Source organism: Peromyscus californicus, unplaced genomic scaffold, assembly GCF_007827085.1.
Source record: "Peromyscus californicus insignis strain IS unplaced genomic scaffold, ASM782708v3 Scaffold_12__1_contigs__length_115047231, whole genome shotgun sequence".
Taxonomy (NCBI): Eukaryota; Metazoa; Chordata; class Mammalia; order Rodentia; family Cricetidae; genus Peromyscus; species Peromyscus californicus.
Window position 1 is genome coordinate 64,939,291 of NW_026294413.1, and position 16,031 is coordinate 64,955,321.

A 16,031-nucleotide genomic window follows, 5' to 3' on the forward strand; every position below is an offset into this window, starting at 1 on the left:
TCAACCACTGACCCTTGGAGTAGGCTTCTCCCAAAACAGGCTTGAATGGACAAGGTGTAGCTGCCTGAATGAAATTTACTAAGGGAAGAAGAGTAGGTTAGTGAAGCCATTACAATGTCATGGAAAGACATCTCTCCCTTTAGATACATGGGCAGGTGTGTGGATGGCATGTAGAATTCCCACCACTGTGACAAAAATGCTTGAGATAAACAACTTAAAGAAAGAAAAGTTTGTTTTGCTTCGTGCTTTCAAAGGTTTTAGGCTATGGGGCTCATTGTCTTCAGTCCATCAGGGAGGTGTTACATCATGGTGGAAGCATATGGCAGAGAACATGCTTTCCTCATGGTGAGCAGACAGCAAAGAAAAGAGAAGGCAGAGTCCCAGTGTAGCCTTCAAGGGCTCAAACTCAACGACCTTGCTTCCTTCTCCTGGGCTCCATTCCTTAAAGATTCCACCAGCACTGGATATCAATTGGGGACAACACTTCAATAAGACCCCAAATGTAAAATGGGTGAGTGTGTGGGGAGGGAAACATAGAAACTTAAATTAACACAGTTTCATACCTTACTGATACACTCATCTTTTGGTAGTGTGGTATTGGCTGTGGCCCTTAGAGCAGGTGAGGAAAATTATTGCATCTTTTTGTCCCTCTTTAAGCTGGGAAAAATATGAAATACAAATCCAGAGAGAGAAGTTTGATTAGTTAATTGAAGGTTAATATTAATGTTCTCCCACTTTAAAATAGTGCCATGTGGAAAGACCAAAGAGAGAATCAGGAGAGCACTTGGAAGCCATAAACAAGGGACTAAGACTTTTAAACGTATAAAAACACAAGTTTGTGTATGAGGTAAGTACACACATGGCTGAAGACTGGAGCATGTGCAGACTCTCCCTCATATTGGGAGAAATGGTTCCTAACTGAAATGGTATCACTTCTTAGCCCGTCAGGTGAGCAGAAGTGAGAAGGTTTACCAGTAGTTCCGCCATGTGGGAAAGCAGAGGCTCTCCAACATAACGATTAGGAATAGAAATCTCTATTGAGGATAATTTGGTAATATTTATTAATATATATGAAGAAAAACATTACCAAATCATTTCCATCAGGAATACACACACACAGGTTCTGCATCTTCAGATTTCACCAAATAAATAGGATATCTGGACAAACAGTTGCACCAATATTGAATACATACAGACTGTTTTCTTCTTAGGATTCCTCAAATAATGCCAACTATTTATATAATGTGTGCACTTTACTACATAGTGTAAGTAATTTAGAAAGAATTAAAATATGTAGGCAGTTGGGTATAGATCATATTCAAATCTTATGCAATTTTAAATAAGTGACTTCCGCACATTTACCATTTGATTGAATCCTGTGATCAATTCCCCATGAAAACTGGTGAGATGATATGTACAGCACTATACTGTACACACATGTGTAAAAGCACACACACACATATCTGTGTATTTGTGGTGCATGTTAGCTCTTCATTACGATGACAAAAATCTCCTAGGAAAGTAACCTAGAGGAGTAAAGGGGTACTTTCGCTCCTGGCTCAGAGGTTTCAGTCCATGACTGACTACTTCCATTGCTTCTGGGCCTGTGGTGGGATGGAGCGAAGTAGCTAACCTTCCCTGGAGAGGGAGGGAAGGAGGAGAGGGAGGCAAGGGGCGAGCTCTGACTCCAAAGGCTGGCTGCTGGGACCCACATCCTCCAAATCTGGAGCTCTCAATAGTCCGTTGAGCTCTTGACTTGTTTGTGGATGAATCCATCGACAAGGGGATGACACTCAGGATATGATAATGTGATCACCCTCACTGTACCAGCACTACTGCTGCCATCCCAACTGGGGGCAACTCAGGGGACCTGGGAAGGAAGGCAATGGCAGACAGAGACACAGGACTCTGGGTTCACTTCAGGAGTGAGGAATTTTTCTTTTTTGCCACTGCTATTTATACATCATTCAGCTAGCTACTAAAGACGGTCTTCCAAGCAATGCTTAAGTCAGGGGTTCCCAACCTATGGGTCATGACCTCTTTTGGGGGTTGAATGACCCTTTCACAAGGGTCTCCTGAGACCATCAGAAAACACAGATGTTTACATTATAATTCATAACAGCAGCAAAACTATAGTTAGGAAGTAGCAAGGAAAAAATTATGGTCGGGGGTCAGCACAACATGAAGAACTGTGTTAAAAGGTCCCAGCATTAGGAAGGTTGAGAACCACTGGCTTAAGCAGACTTTTTGACCTCTTTATCTGAGTTTCTTCTTCCCCACTTCCCTGTCTTTGTGATCTTCTTTTCTCTGGAGGACATTCCTTCTTAGCCATTATTTCATGTCTTTAGCTTTCTGAAGTCACATAGCTATATTTTGGTCAGGGTTTGTGCCTGAGAAAGGAACTTCAGACCATCTGAACCCTGACACCCCAGCTGAGAGGCAAGCCTTTCCACCCTGAACCCTTTGTGAGAAATACTTACCATCCAAGTTATAATCCCGATGTCTTTTAAGGCAGTGGTGCCTATGCTTAGGATTCTGCTCACAGCAACGTTGTTCATGGAGAGTAGGTATGCGCAGTGGAACAGCCACAGCAGTACACAGATGCATTCAGAAGAAGCGAGCTGGGCTGCTGGAGAATCATCCACTCAGTGGTATGCTCCACAGAGTTAGTGAACTATCCAGACAGGGGTTGGTTTCTCAGAAACAGCATTAAATAAAAGAGAAAACAAAGCACACACTGAGGTGCTGGATAGGCTTGCTATCATTTGTACAAGCACAACAGTGCTCGGCAGGACAGCTGTGGCAGAGTCACACAACCCGGTGGGTGTTACTGCCTGAAGAGAAAGCACAATGGCTGATGCACAGGACAGAGGGTTACACAATTTTCATCGCACACTCTGTACGTTGTACTCGTTACTTCCTCAGAGACCGTTATTTTGAAGAGATAAAATGCCAAGTGTTTTCTCTACTTAATTCCTTTGAATGTCTCAGTCTGTTTCTGCAGACAGCATGCTGGTAGGTTTGTAATGCTACCCTGAAACATTTTGGATTCTAAACATCGCCCAGGGCTTCTGTGCTGAGATCATGAGGGACAGCCTGTGCTACATGTTGGAGAGCTGGCAGAACCTTTTGAGAATGGTGTCTAGTGGAAGGATCCAAGTCACTGCGATCATTCCCTAGGAAGGGGCTTTGGGACGCTGGCCCTATTTTTCCTCTTTCTGTCTCCTTGCTTCTTGGGTGCCATCAGGGGAGCAGGCCTTCTCTGCCATGTGGTCCCTTGCATGGTACACTGGGCTGAGAAAGCACAGAGTGACAGGTCATGTGACCTCAGCCTGAAATGCTGAAGCAATTATTCCAAATTAACGCTTTTCATTACAAAGTAGGTTCCTCGGGTATGTTGGCACAGCAATACAAATCTGACCAATTCTCCTCACTACAGAGCGAGCGATCCACATTAATAGACAGTTAGACTCAGTTCCTATATGACTGTCCTGTTCCAGAATTCAAAAATCCATTTTCAAAAAAATGTCTACTTTATATATACATTTTTAAGTCTTATCATTGCCCCAAATTGTCTTCCTGACAATATATTTGTGCATAGATGAAGTAAATACTGGCTTATAGAAAACTGACTTGCTGAAAATATTTTTTCCCATCATATGTGTAGTAATTTTTTCTAGTAACGATTTATTTTTTTTTTACTTTGGCCTGGTTGTGACTTTTCTCCAGATGGATTGTACAATTTTTCTTTACATTTGTACCTGAAGCTCTTAACTTTTGTCAATTTGGTGCATGAATTGTTTTGAAGGTGTTTGGACAGTTAATTGTATAGCAAGTCAGCTGAGTTGGGTACTTCTGTAACTCTGCTGGCTGCTGCTGAATTTCTCAGGACCTTTCCCATTGTGAGACATCCATCCTTGTACCTATATCCAGTGTAGTTTTATGACAAATGTGTATTAAGATTCAACCAAACAAGCGAGATAGAGGCAAGGCATGGCTTAACAACACAATAAATATGAGCCCAGTCACATAGAGGACACCGTTTAGCTAAGGGGGCATATATAAACAGGTAAAGTAACAACCCATGCGAGACAGGCTTAAAACATGTCATTCTTAGGTGCAGAGCCATGAAAGTGATGCCTGGAGTCTATGGGGTGTCAGCAAGAGCTGCATAATGAGGAACTAGGCAGAAAGCAGAGCATATGCAAATCCCTCAGGCAAAGCAATTTGTAACAGAGTTTGAATCAAGTATGATGATATTTAATCAAGAACAGCTTGACTGTGTTCGATGTGTTAACCTTGAATGGAGACAGAGTGTGGGGCAAGAAAGAGCAGACCGGAGAACAGTATACTGTCTCAGATTCCAGCGCTGGGTACATTTGGGGGAGCTATGATGGCCAGACTTCCTGTAAAGTGTGTGTGGAAGCTGAGAAGGCAGCCACACTGGAGGGAGTGTACTGGGGGATTTGGAATGTATCAGGCTAGACAGGTTAGGATTGCTCTCAGAGGGAAAATCTACACTGAGCTCATCAGTGGGCATTCTGAGCCTAGAGAGGAGATCTCAGCTACAGAGAAAAGTGTAGTTATCAGCTAGGACCCAGCAAGGGTAAGCAGAGTGGACACTGAGAGCCCTTCAGAATCCATTGTGTAGAAAAGGACCTGAGATGTACGTAATGGAGCCCAGAAAGTATGACTGGGGGTGGTGTGGATGACCAGTCTCTATAATAAGAAAGGGTTTATCTCCGTCTTATGCTCTATGCAATTGTCTTACCTTTTCTACCACTGCAACCCAATCATAAACGCACACATACACATGCAGATAAGCACTGTGTACCCAGGACGCACAGACTGGGTCCTGAAAGGAGTCAGGCCTGGGGTGCAAAAGGAGGTAGCCTGATATGAGGAGGCAGACATCAGGAAGAAACTGGAGAGCAGGCGGGAGGCTGGTGCAGTGAGGATGGAGCCCGTGATTCATCCCCTGCAGCTGCTCCTCGACCTTGTTTAGCCTCTGAAGTGGCTCAGTGGGCAGTGACCCTGACTCAGAGAGCTTCCACATCCAGGTTTATTTAGCCCTGGGTTACCCACAGCCTCTGCAGATGGTGGTGTTAGCCCTTGACAGGGACAACCTGAAATTTCCCAAATGGTCATTGTTTGTGGACAAAAGATGACATGTCTTCACTTCTGCTGTATTTTTATGACCATCCCCGTGACATCTCTGTGTACTTTCGAGTAGCCAAAGATGATATAAAAACAAGCCTCCCTTTAGAGTAAACCTCTGTTCTATTTCATTCTGCATGGACAGTAATTTAGTATAATCCGTCAAGGAGCTGAGGCTTGGCTCCTGGCAGGATTCCTCCTCTGCCTCCTGCCCCCTTGGGGGTTCTCCCATCCCGGCTCAGTACATTGAAGCCAGATGCTCCCTTCAGACACCAGTACCTGGACAGAGTAGTCACCTCTTTGTCACTAGAGAACAAAGAGGAGAGAAACTTCATTTGTGCCTGCCTGCCCTGCCCTGCTCTTTCCAGCTTCCGGAGGGAGGGTAGAGCGCAAGGCCTGGGAAGGCCCCTATAAACTTGTTTCTCTAGAAGCAGCTTATTAGGACAATCGAGGACCTACAACAAAAACTCCCAAGGTAATACAGAGAGTGCTCATACTCCTGTCTGCCCTGATGCTGTGAGGAATTCTAAGCTTCCTGGATGGCAGAGGATCAGACTATAGGTGAAAATGTTCCCTGTAATACAAAGATTTCTCTCTCTCATTATTTATTCAATCATTATTTATATAAAACTAGATAAAGCAATATATATCTTAAGTTTACTGTTATGTCCCAAACACACTCTGGTTTTAGGTTACTCAAAACAAACAAATAAGTAAACAAACAAAGATCCAAAAAGCACACTCTGTTTTTAGGTTACTCAAATGGCTCCTGGTTTGTCCATTGGAGCTGTTTACATTGGTGGTCCCAGTGCTTCCCTTGGTAGGAGCCCCATGATTGACAGTTGGGTGTCTTGATGTGGTTCTTTTAGGCGCTTCCCTCCTTGCTGGCATCATAAGGTTCCTCATCGCCCTTGTTCTCCTCCAGCCTCAGTCACCAGATTCCACAGGAGACATGACTGTGGTCATTGAAGAGTGATGTTAGACCCCAGGACTTGGCCCAGGATGTGCTCATTCCTGCTGGGATGCTGTTATCTCTAGACACTATCAACTGAGAGACTAATAATGATCCATGTTTGCATATGTACACAAAACATACATGTACACGAAATGAAAACATATGTGCATTTACTCATGCGGTAATACTTAGGTCAATGGTCGACAGAAATAAGTCTGTGGCTTACAAGGAAGCGTACTCACCATCACCTCAGGATGTCTGGAGAGAAAGGTCCAAATTGGTTCTTCAGCCTCAGAGCTCCCAGAGAGGCCCATGAAAATGGGTGGCACCACATTGCGCCCGATCAGCTCCACATTCTTCCAGAGAGCTAAAGGGAACTTTGGTTCTCATCCACCCTTGTTCCTCCCAAACTGCCTGGATCGCAGGCACAAACTGTTCAGCCATGCTACTACTTTCTACCTTGTCACCTTGTCGCCTTGCAGGTGTCAGTGTGAACTGATATTTGATGTAAGAATCCATGTGTCTTAAAAAAGATCCCTTTTCTCTATAGGAGAGAGATTTAATTGCCCCTCATCTTTGCAAAATTATCCCCCAAAAAATACAGTGGACCAACTCACATGAAGCCTTCCATCTTGTTTAAGGTGCACCTGTATGATGACATACTGACAGGGACCTTTATATTTAAATGCATGTATTTATTTGTTTATTCATGATACTGGGGATCAAACCCAGGGCTTTATCCATGCTAGAAAGGCACTTTGCTGCTAAATTAAACCCCCCAAAACCTGTCAATAGGGCTCCAAGCTGAGGCAATTCAGCATGTTTTACCAGTGTCCCCTCAGAGCTGAAATGGGCATTCATATTTTAGCAGGAAGCACACAGTATCTTCTGAGGAGGACACAGAGGTGACAGGCCCTTGTATAAATGCAAGACTCCAGCAGTGAGCTTTGTATTTTAAGCTCTTGACTTCATATTCTCTTCCCCTTGTCCCACCAGTGGCCATGGAATGCACTATTTTGTTTTCAAGTCCAGCCATAAGATGTGGACCTTGAACTGCATGTTTACTTAGGGCACAGTTGTATGTCCTGTGTATCCCAAGGCTCCGTGGATGACTGTGGTTGTCTAAAATTGACCCTGTTCACCTGTACCTCTTGCTGGAGATCCAGGCTGCAGTGTCTGTGTGGCTCATTACCATTCTCTCCCACAGGTGCACAGCCTGTCAGGAGGCCTGATGGTAGCTACACACAGTACTTATCTGCAGTGCCCACCCTGAAAATAGGCCTCTGTGTCATGACTAAGGCATTTATGTCTTTTTCTTACTAGTACCTTGTTTGATTGATTGATTGATGGGTCTGTAAGATATTTTTGAATCAGGGTTATTTCTATTTCTGATGTAAGTTGTTACAAGCTGCATAATTTCTTAAGCCACTCTTTCGATAACCTAGGCCAAGAAAGTAGACTGGCCTAATTATAATGTCTATTTTCTTTTTCAGAAATTTTGATGGTTAGAACTCAGCAATGAGTGTTCATCACAAACATAAAATTATATTGCTTGGAGTCATAACATGTTAACATTTTTATATTTAAGATTCTCAGGGGACTTTTTTTTAGGATTCTTTTTCTAGACGGGAGAATGCACACGCATGCACATGCACATGCACATGCACACGCACACCTACACCCCCACCCCCCACTCACGCACACAGTCCGTTCTTTAGTAAATTATTTAAGTGCCTGACAGAAGATGAAGTGATATCCTATGTTCATAAAGAGATGATCTGGGATTTTAAAAATTAATACTATGTTGAACTTGGTGAGTTGGTTTTCTCAGTGACTCGTATTAAATCAATTGTGTTATTCTCATGACTGGAAATTTCATTAGGTGACATCTTAACTTAAGCCATAAAGACACAAAATGGCATGGGGGCCCAGAGAATCCCGACTGTAACCACAGACCTAGCAACAGAAATGAGGTTGTCTACGTTGCCTTTCATTTTGTGCATAACAGTAACATTACAGATCTTCAGTTTTAGTATCCTAAAACAAACATCCTAAAGCATATTTTTTATTTAGCATGTTTATCTTAATTTAAATGTTCATATAGTTTTTCTTAAAATGATTTTTGAAAATTTTGGACTCGATTAAAGCCTAACTGGAGAATATTGTGTCTGAACATGATGAAAAAGTAAGTGGCCAGACTGTAGACAATGCTGTTGTAGCTTCTACTTACAAAATTGCCATCTTGGTGATCATAGAGGAGTACTTAATTAAAAGCAATTTGTTTTATTTATTGATTTTATTTACTTATCGAACAAAGGCCTTTCTATGTAGCCCAGGTGTGAGAAATAGCTTGTGATTGTCTGCTGTAGTATGAGGTACACTTAGAACTCCTCAGAGTCACAGACAAGCAGGAGGCACTAGCCCCCTCCCTCCCTAGCTGGTGCCTGGTGCCTGCTTGTCCCAGAACTCTGAGAGTTGGAGAGTTACAGGCAGCCTGCTACATGACTGAGGCTACAGTCAGAAAGGGGGAGTCTCGAAGCCCCAAATTATTCATTGGACAAAACTTTGTGTCCTAAGTCAATGAGATGGGGAGTTTGGGAAGGAGACAAGTCCTGGCCTATGAGAGAAGAGGACAGGAATTTCTCTCTCTCTCTCTCTCTCTCTCTCTCTCTCTCTCTCTCTCTCTCTCTCTGGACTTTAAAAATCTGTTTTGTGCTGGGTTTTGCCTTTTCTCTATGCTGATGCCCTTTCTACAGAATAGCAGTCTTAAAGCCAGGTCTTTCCTCCAGCCTCAGCCTCCCTATGGGATTACAGGCATGCTCCAACACACCTGACTGCTGCAATGAAGTTTTCAGAAGCAGATGCAAAACCACTCTGGTTAAAATGTGCTATTGGAATACATAACCATCCGCACAGACAAAACAGATGGCTTTTAAAAGGTTTTTGCAGCAAGGAGAGTCATACTATGAAGTGACAATTAGATTGTCTCATGATAACATAAAGTCTGGCTCGTTTGTAAATCTTTGTAAATGTATCATTTTAACTTAGTTTTTACTCATGTGTGTGCGCATGCATGTCTGTGTGGAGGTACATGCATGTGAGTGCAGATGCCTGTGGAGGCCATGGCAGCTGGAGTTAGAGGCAGTTGTAGCCTGCCTGACAGGGCTGCTGGGAATTGAACTTAGGAGCTCTGTAAGAGCAGCATGCACTCTTAACCTCTAAGCCATCAACCCAGCCCCTATATTTTAATAAATTATTATTAATTATAAATTAATTATCAATAAATTATTGATAAACTCTTATCAAATTTCTTACATACCAAAGGAGATGGAGGATATTCATTGAAATAGTAATTAAGTTCAGAGTACAGATGTCTTGTCTGGTTTGGTATCATCTCATGTGTATAGATTCAATTTATTCAGACTTGCTGACTAGCAAAGTTCCGGGTCAACGTGTCATGAGATGTTCAGTGTAGTCTGGTCACCAACTACACAGTTATGTGCTCCCGGCTATGTGTGCCAGGACTAAGGAAAATGGACATAGCCAGTTTCCCTTCAAAAGGCAGGAGAAAGCAGAGCTTTGAAATATAAAGTTTTCTTTACTGTAGAATCACCTTTCACAGAAAAGTTGTGAGGGCATTACAGCAAATTCTCACGCTGGCTATACCTGTTTCTCACACCATTGATGTCATGCTTTAGAACAGAATGCTAATGAGCAGTCATCATGGGCTACGATTTTAAAAGTCACACACTATTGAGTCTCTTTGTTTCTGTCCCAGGATCCCCAGCTCGAGACACCACCATATTATATGTAGTTCATCTTTCTCTTCATACAACAGAACAAGTGAGCATTTCTCTGGTGCGTCTTGTCTTTAGGTTTGAAGAGCACTGTTCAGGTCTGTGCACTAACTCTACCCCCAGGATTCTGGCTGATGTCTGTTTCACAACTCCATGGCATCCTGCCTTGGGAGATAAAGACCGGGATGTGTTGTCATTCTCATGCCCTGGTGTCAATGGTCTACACCAGCAATGGTGCCATCAGACCCCATGCTGAGCTGGCATTTGTCAGCTCTGATCCACTGTGAGATGTCTCCCTCTCTCCCACACTGTTCTGTTTCCAGCCTATCACACTTTGTCCTGTAGCAATTTTCTCCCACTCAAGTTTTCTCTCCAGGACTCTTGAGACAGGAAGTAAACAAATGTCACAGTGTGAGACAGTGGAAACTTGTAAGACTGATGTTATATAAACAGTGGACATCTGCTGAGGGAAGAGACTCACCTGTAACATCTGCCCTCAAGTCCTGCAGAGAGCTCCAGGGTTGCAGCATTCATGAGTGACACCCATGGTGAGGGACACAGCTAGCTGCCTTGGAGCTGTACCTGCTCCTGTAAACAACCCTTCCCCCAGGTGGTTCCAATACACGGGCTCACTAAATTGGACTTAGGTGTAACTGACACTTTGGTCTATTGTTAATTCCTGATCTGGGGTGAATAGATGTACCCCACAGACATGTCCACAGGCCAATCCAATGGAGGAAATTCTTCAACTGAGTTTCTCTCTTCTCAGGTAACTCTGGTTTGTGTCAAGTTGAGCAAAACTAAGCAGCAAGGGTAGGAGAGGGAGACACAGCAATGCATGGACCACAGAGCTTTTCTTGTGTTTTCAGAAACAGTACAACAGAATCTCTTTCAGAGAATAGGAAAAATGGAGGCTCTTACAAATACATTCTATAAGACAAGCTTAGTGTGAAATAGAAAAGAGACATATAAAAATAAATTACAGTACAAATTCTCATGAAAACCCTAAATAAAGTCCTCTGAAAAGAAATCCAGGAATATTAAAAATAAGGACTAGGGGTCCGGAGATGGTTCAGCAGTCAACAGTATGAACTGCTCTTGCAGAAGACCAGGTTCAGTTTCTAACTACTAATTGTGAGTTTCGGGCTACTCACAATTGCCTGTGACTCCAGCTATGAAGATCTAATGCATCCCTCTGTCCTCCACATGCCCCTACACTTATAGGTAAGTGTGCACACGCATGTGTAAACACACACACGTGAATAACAGAAGAGTGTGGTGTTCACCTCGGGCTTGTCATATAGGGTACCTTATTGTATTTGCAGAGAGTGGAAGAACACATCTCATAAAATTCAATTGAAAAGCTTTAAAAGTTTTTGGCAAAGAAGGATTAGAAGAGAATTTCCTTGACCCCTGTATCCAGTGATGAATTGCTGAAAGGGTTCTGAATATGGAAGAAGATAGGAATATTGTGTCACTATGTGTATTCATATGGCAGAGAAAGGACATGTAAGGGGTGGTAATGGCTTGAAAGGAAACACAGAACATGTCAATATTTAGAGAAAAATTATTTTGGAGAAAGAAATTTTTCTCAAAAATCTGTTCACCAAATATGAACATTAACAATTAAATTCAGCAAAACAAAGTCCTGGATAAAAGATTAATGTGTTTTTCATATCAATAACCCACAAACTTAAATATTGCACACTGTGGTATAAGACAACTCATTAGAATAACCTAGCAGGGCGCATGCATGACCTCTGCTCCAAGTAAGAAGCATGGCTGAGAGCAGTTTTGTGATCCCTGCAAGTCTGCCTCAGACACAGGTCCACTCTCCACACTGACCTACAGACTCAAGCAATTCCAGCCTACACCAAAGCAGATTTAGCTAAAGTTGGCAGCTTCATAGAAAGTTTATGTGAAAATCCACAAGTTGCAAGCAGCAGAGGAAATTCTGAAGAAGACACACAAAGCTGAAAGACTTAATCAGTTGCTATGGAAAGAAGGAAATGCCATGTTGCTGGCAAGGACTTCAGGAAGAGGGACATATCCTGTGCGGGTGGGGATTTTCACAGCCTTGCCAAGTGATTTGACAGTATCTATCAAGTCTAAACACACACTCACACAAACTCACATGTATATATATATATATATATATATATATATATATATATACACACATGTATAGGTGCACATATACACACATTCACATATACTACACACATATAGTCTCAGTAACTACAGTTCTAGAAAAATCTCTAGACCATGAGTAAGGATAACAGATATGTTTCTTAAAAATATATCAGAGTAATAATTCATAGTGACTCTCTACACAATAGGCCTAAATTTGAAATCCCTATGCCTATCAATAGGATGCTGGGCAGATACATTATGATTTGCCTACACAAGGCACTACTATAGAGCCATGAGCACAGACTATTTCCACAAGCAAAAAACATGCTTGGTTCTCAAGGCATAATCCAAAATCTATAACACACAACTGTCTAGGCCTGTGAAGTTACTAAGTAGGTGAAATGTATGTGAGGTGTTCTCATCACAAGAGAGGTTACTCTGAAGAGGAGCAAGAGTGACTATGTCGACCTCTTGACCTTCACACTGGTACACAGAGCTGCCTTTGCTGATGCTGATTGAATGCTAAAGCTCCTCAGGATCAACATCCAGTGCAAAGACGAGACTGGTTCCTGGAGGAAACAGATTTCTTCGAGGTGAAGTGTGAGAAATGAAGGAATCGGGAGCACATGGACTTTGCAGCCTCCCCTCCAGCAGCCAACTCTGCCTCCATCCAACCTTGGCAAATGCCTCAAACTGCTGAAGCTGATCATCGTAACTATGTCTGCAGGCTCAGAGCCAGCTCAGCTAAGTCCTAGCAGGACCTGCTCCTCTTTCTTAATTCAGAGGCACAGTATTTCCGAGGCTAATTTTCACCAGCCTGCTAAGTCTCTAGAGCTGAACTACCCTTTCCACTTTGCTCCGTGTTGACTAATCCTTGAAAATAATCAAAGGTAATTTTATAGAAGTGTGAAATGAGTTCCCCCTGCTGTCTTTGTGAGGGTGGCTTCAGAACTCTGAGCTGAGCGGATGACCTGCAGCCTCCAGCATTTTGATCAACCTATGAGCTGACCTCATATGCTGTCCCTGAAACACTAATAAGATGTAATTGCTAGTTACTTAAGTGTGATGATGCCCTCTCCTATCCACTGGCCCTTACACATATCCCCGAAACACTGAAACACTCCTTTATTTTCCTGATTATGATGTCACTCATTTTATAACATTTAATAAGATGAACATAAGCTCCATATAAACATACATACATATTCTCAGTACATTTATGGACTTCCTTTCCCCCAGCCCTGACCCCACTCTCCTGTCCATGGGTTCACTGAGCACCGTGTCCTTTCTGACATGGCCAATTCTCAAATTTTTGAAGAAGCTTCAAATTCCACGGTGCCATTTAACCAGATCACTTTTATTTCTCTGTGTGTGTGTGTGTTCACATGTGTCCATTTTCATGTGTGTGTACATGCATATTTTTGTGTATGTAAGTGGAGGTCAGCGGACAACCTCGGTTATCATTTCTTAGGCACAATCCATTATTATTATTGTTGTTGTTGTTATTATTTTGAGGCAAGGTCTTTCATGATGTGAGACTTGCTGCATGAGCTGACTTGCAGGATGGCCAGCAAGCTCTAGGGATCTGCTGTGTCCACCTATGACAATGGGGCCAACCCATCACGGACTGGAATCTTGAAACTTGAACCAAAATAAGATTTGCCTGTTATTAGTTGGTTACCTTGGGCACTTTTCTATAGTGATGGAAACAGGACTAACACAAAGTTGTTATGTGTCAATCATGCTGTGTCAGTCATGCTGACTGGAAAATTAAATAAGGCCAACACAAAGCTTACTGTTGTGAGTTTATGTATGTCAACTCTTATTGACTCACAACAGTTCTGAAGGTTTGAACAGGCTGCAATTTTACATCAGTAACAGGGCTGAAACACAAATCCTGCCTTAGCACTGTTAATAGATCTAGGAAGTAGGGGGCTCCTCCTAGTCTCACATGGAAGAAAGCACAGCTCACAGATGTCAAGAGACAGGTTTGAAAATGGGCATGTGTGAATGCACTGAGCCGTGGAAGAACACCTGGAGAAAAGCATGATTCAAGGGTAGAGTGACAGATACCTGCAGTCCCACCTACTCAGAGGTTCAGGCAAGGAGACTGACCTCAACTCAGGGCCTCAGTAGTGTATCTGCAGGAAGACTGGTGTTAATCTGATGACTTCTGAGCAGGAAGCAGGGACCACCAGGGTGCCTCAAGAACAATGAACTGGCCTAGGTAAGAAATGGAGCAGGTTAAAAAAAAAGTGCTTCGTGTATGTTGAATGTGTCCCAGAGAGTACACAGCTAGGTGACTAGAAAGAACATCGAGGGACCAAGGTTCAAAATTCTGCTGAAACAATAGGGCACTGGGTGTATGTGTGGACGGGCTGTACACCCACTTAAAGGTGTATACACATACAGCGTCATGTGAAATAAATTTAGAGAAGTTGAGTGATTCTCCTTCTGTTATCATACTCTCAGCCTCTCTCCTTCAACCCCATTCTTCTTTTCTTGGAGTTCATCTTTAAGTAAAAGATTTCCATTTCTCTTTGTTTCATCTTGCTGGTTAATATGAGTCCATTAAAAGAGTTTCATTAGCCGGGCGGTGGTGGCGCACGCCTTTAACCCCAGCACTCGGGAGGCAGAGCCAGGCGGATCTCTGTGAGTTCGAGGCCAGCCTGGGCTACCAAGTGAGTTCCAGGAAAGGCGCAAAGCTACACAGAGAAACCCTGTCTCGAAAAAACCAAAAAAAAAAAAAAAAAAAAAAAAAAAAAGAGTTTCATTAGCAGAGTAGCAGAGAGAATGCTGTCACGATGCAATGGGTAATTTAAATAAAATATTCTAGAAACAAATAGGCTTCATTTATGTAGATCAAAAATCAAGAGTTAAAATTATTGATTGTGGCTTATTTGTGTTCATTTTTTATTCTTCTTATATAGGATAAAATAGGTGAAAGGAATAACTTTCTTAATAAAATGGTCGCTGCCTGTGCTGGTGTTTTTTGTCAGCTTGGCACAAGTTGGGGTTATCTGGAAGAGGAAAAATCAATTGAGAAATGCCTCCATCAGATTGACCTGTAAGCAAGCCTGTGGGGCATTTTCTTGATTAACGATTTATACATGTGAGGGCAGAGCCAGCACACTGTAGGCAGTGACACCCCTAGGCAAGTGGTCCTGAGTTGTATAAGAAAGCTGTGTGTACCATGGAGAACAAGCCAGTAAGCAGCACTCCTCCATGATCTCTGCTTCAGTTCCTGTCTCCAGGTTCCTGCCTTGAGTTCCTGCCGTGACTTCCCTTAGTGATGGAGTGCGACCTTGGAGTTGTAAGATAAAATAAGCCCTTTCCTTTCCAAGTTGCTTTTGGTCAGTGTTTTATCTCATCAGCAGAGAATCAAACAAGGACCTTGTCCAAATCAATCTAGGTCCAAATCAATCTGGGTCAACAGGTCTCAGCCTATGGGTCACAACCCTGTGGGGGTCACATATCAGTAATCCTGGGTACCAGATATTTACATTATGAGTCATAACAGTAGCAAAATTACAGTTATGAAGTAGCAACAAAGTAATTTTAAGGTTGGGGGTCACCACAACATGAGGAACTCTGATAAATTGTTGCAGCATTAGAAAGGTTGAGAAGCACTGGTCTAGGTTGCCTTCTCATTTTTATATATAGTATGGGCAGACAGTAGTTAAGAATACTTACTGCTCTTTATGAGGCTGGGGATTGCCTCTCATCATTAACACTGGGTGTGTGTGTGTGGGTGGGGTGGTACAACTCACTACCTCCTTGAAACTCCAGTTTCCACAAGTACATAAGCAGTGCACATGAAGGTCTGTAGTCACACACACACACACACACACACACACACACACACACACACACACACACACACACATTTTAAAAATTAAAAAAAATCAAAGCAAGAATTCATTTGTTTTCTTTCTCTACTCCTCCCAGAATGCATTCCTTCTTAGGGCTTCACTTCCTGTACTTGCTCA